This window comes from Equus quagga, chromosome 5, assembly GCF_021613505.1.
Source record: "Equus quagga isolate Etosha38 chromosome 5, UCLA_HA_Equagga_1.0, whole genome shotgun sequence".
Taxonomy (NCBI): Eukaryota; Metazoa; Chordata; class Mammalia; order Perissodactyla; family Equidae; genus Equus; species Equus quagga.
This window is the reverse complement of record NC_060271.1, coordinates 65362600-65369552: the sequence shown is the minus strand read 5'-3', so window position 1 is coordinate 65369552 and position 6953 is coordinate 65362600.

The following is a 6953-nucleotide window of genomic DNA, read 5'->3' as shown; positions in this document are numbered from 1 at the left end:
CAGGCAAGAATAATCCACTTGGAAACTCAAGTATCATTATTACCAGCCATCAAGAAGTCTCCCAATGTCCCCTGCCTCCTGGTATTCCTTTCTTCTAATATTAACACCCTCCTCTCCACATTAAATGAGGATAACCTCTGTAACCAGTACAATATGAAAGAAATAACAGTGTGTGACTTGAGAGGCTAGGACATTAAAGGGATTATGACTTCTTACTACTGTCTTTTGGATAATTTGCTGTAGATGAAGCCTGATACCACCTTGTGAGAACAGGCAAGTAGGTTTATGGAAAGATTCACGTGGTAAGAAACTGAGGCCTTTCCAATGACTAGCATTAGCTTGCTAACATGTGAGTGTGTTACCCTGAAAGCTACTGGTCAAGTCTTTTGCTGACTGCAGCTCTGGCTGACATCTTGACAGCAACCTGATGAGAAACCTGGATCCAGAACCAGCCAGGGAAGCCATCCTCAAATTCCTGACTCATAGAAATGGTGTGAGAGAATAAATGTTTAATATTTATGTTGCTGAGCTTTGGGTAATTTGTTACCCAGCAATGAATAACATATGTAGAGATGCAGTAAGCAATGAAGTAAAATATGTCCATAAGTGTGAGGTCCCTCAGCTGTATAAAACAAAAATAATATTTTGTAGGGTTAAAATATACATAGAAGTAAAATATATGAGAATAATAGCATATAAGGCAAGAGGAAAGTCAATGGATTTGAAGTATTGAATAGTCCCTCATTCACGAAAGTGTAGAAGTGCTAATTTATGTAAGATTTTTTTTTTGATGAATAAATATAGTGATTTTTTTCTGTCTGTTTTTGGGGCTCAATCGTGAGTGATTTAAAAAAATTGTTTCGGTGAGATAAAATTAACATACAATGAATTGCACATATTTAAATTGTACAACTTGACAGGTTATGATATATGTATATACCTGTGAATTAATCTCTACAATCAAGATAGCGAATGTATCCACATAAATGTTTAATATTTTCATGGCCTCTTGAATAGCTGACCCCTTTATCATTACACAGTGACCTTCTTTATCCCTGGTAATATTTTTTGCTGTGAAATCAACTTCATCTGACATTAAAATCACCACTCCATTTTTTGGACTAGTGTTAAAATGGGTAATATTTGACATTTTAATCTGTTTGTATCCGTTTGGTTTCCACTTGTACCATCTGTTCTTTCTTCCCCGTCTTCTATTTTTTTGTTTACTTTTTGATTAATTGAGTGTTTTTTCATGATTTCTTTGTTTTTCCTTTGTTGGCTTACAATGTTTCAATTTTTTGCCTTTTTATTTAGTGGTTGTTTTGGGGTTTGTAGTATATATCTTTAGCTTACCATTCTCTACCATCACTCCTATCTACTGTTGGATCTTTCAATAATATATTCCATCTCCACTCCCCCTGATATTTATGCTATTTTGTCATGCATTTTACTTTTTTACATGTTGTAAATCCCACAATACATTTTTATAATTTTGGAATATATAGTCATCTAAATTTTAAAGAAATAATAATAATAAAAATAATAAGAAATAATAAGAAAGTAATAAGAAATAATAAGAAAAAACTTGTAAGTTTACCCATTCAGTGACCTTCTCCAGTGAGATTTATATTTTCATCTGCTATCATTTTCCTTTTTCCTGGAGCCTTCTTTCAGTATTTCTTTTAGTGTGGAACTTTTAGTGATGTATTCTTTCAATTCTGGTATGTTTTCAAAGTTTTTATTCCACATTTGCTTTGGAAATATCATTTTTCTGGGTATAGAATTTTTTGTTGACACTTCTTCTCAGTGCTTTGAAGATGTTGTTCTTTGGTTCCCTGGTTTGCATTGCTACCAAAGAGAAATCTGCTGACATCCTTATCTTTGTAATATATTTTTTCTCTCAGTGCTTTCAAAATATTCTTCTTGGGAGAGGTGTCAAGAAGGCAGTGCAGGCAGACTCTGAACTCAGATCCTCCCACGGACATAACAAATTCACAGCTACTCTGGGAGTAATTACCTCTATGAGAGAACTGAAAACTGGCTAAAAAGAACCCCTGTAACAAGGGACAGTCCTGACTGAGGTGGAAGAGGCAGAAATTCCTTTCTGGAGAGAAAAAAACCACCTTCACAAACTGCAGCACTTCAGTACTGGCTGGGAGCAATCCTAAGGTATGTAGCCTTCCCTAGAGGAGTGGGGGGCCTTTGTGGGGGAGCATTTCTGCTATCAGCATCCTTTGGAATCAGTATAACTGAGCCAAGTCTCATAATATCTGGCTTTGCTGGCTACTAATAACAATGGGGAAGACCCTCAGAAAAGCTATCAGACATAAGGGAAAAAAAGCTGGCTCTTAAAGGGCCCATACACAAATTCACCCATTTTGGAAACCACAAGAAAGAAAGGTGCACAGTCCTTTGATGAAAAGAGACTCACTTGATAGGCTTGGATGCATCTCAGTGAGAGGTGAGACCTCTCCAGGGACTGAGACATGGGCACCAGCCATTACTGTGACCTAGTACATGTGTGCTGATGCAGATGCTGGCAGACATCATTGGAGTTCTTCCCCTGTCTTATTAGTCCAGGGTCTGCCCCACCTACTGGAGCACCATTTTAATCCAGCTCATCCAGGCCAGGCAGCCTGCCCTAGGGATTGGTCCCAGACAACAGCAAGCCCTTGGGCGTCTTTTAGACCTTCATAGGATGGGTGCCTGGATCCTCTGCAGCTGAGTAGGTCTGCCTCTGTGGGGGAAGTCATGCACGAGGAGCAAGTGGAGTGTGTGGGGCATTGGGCAGTGTGTGGGGCCACTGCAGTGGAGCGAATGGGTCCACTTCAGGGGGTTTGGATGCACACATGTGGTAAGACTGTGTTGACAGTGTTTGTGGCCCTGTGGCTGGTGGGACTTAGCTGCAGAATACTTGTTCTTCTCTAAAAGCTGACTCCACCTTCCTAAGCCTGAAACTATTGAGTGCTCCTGTGCCTGAGGCCAGCCCCATTCAGCTGCAATCCTGAGAGAGCTGACAACAGCGTTGCAGGCCAAGGCCTACAGCAATTGTAAGCCCCTGAGCCTAGCAACCAGCCATGCTGGGGACCTACTCACTTAACAGAAAAACTGCAACAGGAATGTGCTATTAGACATTGCAGCCAACTGTGCTGGGGCTCCCTACATCTGAGAAAGTGGCTGAAGTATCCATAGCAGCCACACACAGCTGAATATTACAGCCAGCCAACCATGGGAACAGTCTAGCCTTTCCAGGCACCTGCAGCAAGGGCAACTCTGCCACCACAGAAGGACACACCTAGCCCACATAGGGGTCACTACGGGAATATTTGGAACATGAGATGAGTGGGAAGCATACTGCTGGTCCTCATAAGGCATCTCTTACATAAGATCCCCTCTCCAAGAACAGAAGACATAGCTGACCCACCTAATACACAGATATAAGCACAGAGAAAGAAGCAAAATAAGGAAGCAAAAGAATACATTCCAAGTAAGGGAACAGGACAAAACCCCAGAAAAAAGAACTAAATGAAACAGAAATAAACCATCTACCTGACAAAGAGTTCAACAAAAGACTCATAAGGATGCTCACTGATATTGGGAGAAGAATGGATGAACTCAGTGAGAACGCCAACATAGAATTTGAAAATATAAAAAAGAACCAATTAGAAATGAAGAATAAAATGCTAGAAATGAAAAATTCATTAGAACGACTCAATAGCAGAGTAGATGATATAGAAGAATGGATCAGCAAGCTGGAGAAAAGACTAGAGGAAATTACCCCAGCTGAACAGATAAAAGAAAAAAGAATTGAAAAGAATGAGAACAGTCTAAGGAAACTCTGAGAAAATATCAAGCACACTAACATTCATATTATAGGTGTTCCAGACGATGAAGAGAGAGACAAAGGGGCAGAGAATCTATTTGAAGAAATAATAGCTGACAACTTTCCAAACCTAAGGAAGGAAACAGACATGCAGGTACAGGAGGCACAGAGAGCACCAAACAAGATAAACCCAAAGAGGTCCACACCAAGACACACTGTAATTTAAATATCCAAAATTAAAGATGAAGAGAGAATCCTAAAAGCTCTAAGAGAAAGGCAACAAGTAACATAGAAAGGAAACTCCATAAGACTATGAGCTGACTTCTCAGCAGAAACCTTACAGGCTAGAAGGGAGTGGCATGAAATAATTACAGTGCTGAGAGGAAAAAAACATGCAATCAAGAATAGTGTATCCAGCAAGGTTATCATCAGAATGGAAGGAAAGATAAAGAGTTTCCCAGAGAAGCAAAAATTAAAGGAGTTTATCATCAAGAAACCAGTTTTAGAAGAAGTGCTAAAGGGACTTCTTTAAGTGGGGAAGAGGAGACCACAAATAGGAATAAGAAAATTATCTAACTAAAAAGGTCATAATGTCGCTGGTAAAGGCAAAAATACAGTAAAGGCAGCAGATCAACCAGCTATGAAGATAATATGAAAGTGAAAAGACAAAAGTATTAAAATTACTTATTTTAGTAATAAGAGGGTAATGGATACATGAACATAAAAAAAGAGGTTAGATATGATATAAAAAACATGAAATGTGGGAGGAGGGGAGTAAAAGAGTAGAGCTTTAGAAAGAGCTCAAACTAAAGAGACCACCAACTTAATACAGATTGCTGTATACATAAGTTATTATATATGAACCTCATAGTAATCGCAAACCAGAAACCTATAATAAATACACAAAAAATTAAGAGAAAGGACCCCAAACATAATACTGAAGAAAGCCATCACACCACAAAGGAAGAAACCAAGAGAAGAACAAAGGAACAAAGAAGAACTACTAAAACACCCATAAGTGCATACTTATCAATAGCTGCTGTAAATCTCAATGGACTAAATGCTCTAATCAAAAAGCATAGGGTGGCTGATTGGCTAAAAAAACAAGACCCATTTATATGCTGCCTACAAGAGACACACTTCAGACCTAAAGGCACTCAGAAACTGAAAGTGAAGGGATGGAAAAAGATACTCCGTGCAAATGGCAATGAAAGAAAGCTGGGGTAGCAATACTTACATCAGACAAAATAGATTTTAAAACAAACACCGTGACAAGAGACAAAGAAGGGCACTACATAATGATAAAGGGAACAATCCAAAAAGAGGATATAACACTTGTAAATATCTATGCACCTGACATAGGAGCACCTAAAGATATAAAGCGATTATTAACAGAAATAAAAGGAGAAATAGTAACACAATAATAGTAGGGGACTTTAACACTCCAGTTACACCAATGGATAGACCATACAAACAGAAAATCAGTAAGGAAACATTGGCCTTACAAGACACATTAGACTAGATGTCCTTAGTAGATATACACAGAACATTCCATCCAAAAACCACACAATACACATTCTTTTCAAATGCACATGGAACATTCTCCAGGATTAATCACATATTAGGCCACAAACAAGTCTCAATAAATTTAAGAAGACTGAAATACTACCAAGCACCTTTTCTGACCACAAAGGTATGAAACTAGAAATCGACTACAGGAAAAAAATCAGAAAAGCCACAAAAATGTGGAGATTAAACAAAATGCTACTGCCCAACAATTGGGTCAATGAAGAAATCAAAGGAGAAATAAAAAAATACCTGGAGACAAATCAAAATGAAAATACAACATGCCAAAAATTATGGGATACAGCAAAAAGAGTTCTAACAGGGAAGTTTATAGCATACTGGGCTTCCTCAACAAATAAGAAAAATATCAAGTAAGCAACCTAACACTGGCTCTAAAGGAACTGGAAAAAAAAACAACAAAGAAAGTGAAAAATCAGTAGGAGAAAGGAAATAAAATCAGAGGAGAAATAAATGAAATAGAGACTAAAAAGCAGCAGAAAAAATCAAGAAAACCAAGAGCTGGTTCTTTGAAATGATAAACAAAATCGACAAACCTTTAGTAAGACTCACCAAGAAAAAAAGATAGAAGGCTGAAATAAAATAAAAAATGAAAGAGGAGAAACTACAATGAACACCTCATAAAACCAAAAGATCATAAGAGAATACTACGAAAAGCTGTATGGCAACAAGTTGGATAATCTATAAGAAATAGATAAATTCTTAGAATCACACAACCTTCCAAAACTGAATAAAGAAGAAATGGAGAATTTGAATAAACTGATAACCAGTAAGGAGCTGGAAACAGTAATCAAAAACCTCCCCAAAAATAAGAATCCAGGATCTGATGGCTTCCCTGATGAAGTCTACCAAACATTCAAAGAAGACTTAATACCTATCCTTTTCAAGCTCTTCCAAAAAATTGAAGAGGAGGGAAGCTTCCTAACTCATTCTTTGAAGCCAACATTACCTTGATACCAAAACCAGATAAGGACAAAATAAAAAAAGAAAATTACAGGTCAATATCACTGATCAACATGGACGCAAAAATCCTCAATAGGATACTAGCAAATCAAATACAATGATACATTAAAAACGTCATGCACCAAGATCAAGTGGGATTTATTCCAGAGATGCAGGGATGGTTCAACATCCACAAATCATTCAATGTGATACAGCACATTAACAAAATGAAGACTAAACATCCCCTGGTTATCTTAATAGATGCAGACAAAGCATTTGACAAGACACAGCATCCATTTTTGATAAAAACTCTGAATAAGATGGGTAGAGAAGGAAAGCACCTCAAGGTAATAAAGTCATACATGAGTAACCCACAGCTAATATCATTCCCAATGGAGAAAAACTGAAAGCTCTCCCTCTAAGAATGGGAACCAGACAAGGATGCCCACTTTCATTACTCTTATTTAACATAGTTTTGGAAGTCACAGCCAGAACAATAAGGCAAGAAAAAGATATAAAAGGGATCCAAATTGGAAAGGAAGAAGTGTAACTGTCACTATTTGCAGATGACATGACCTTATATATATATAACCCCCTAAAGAAG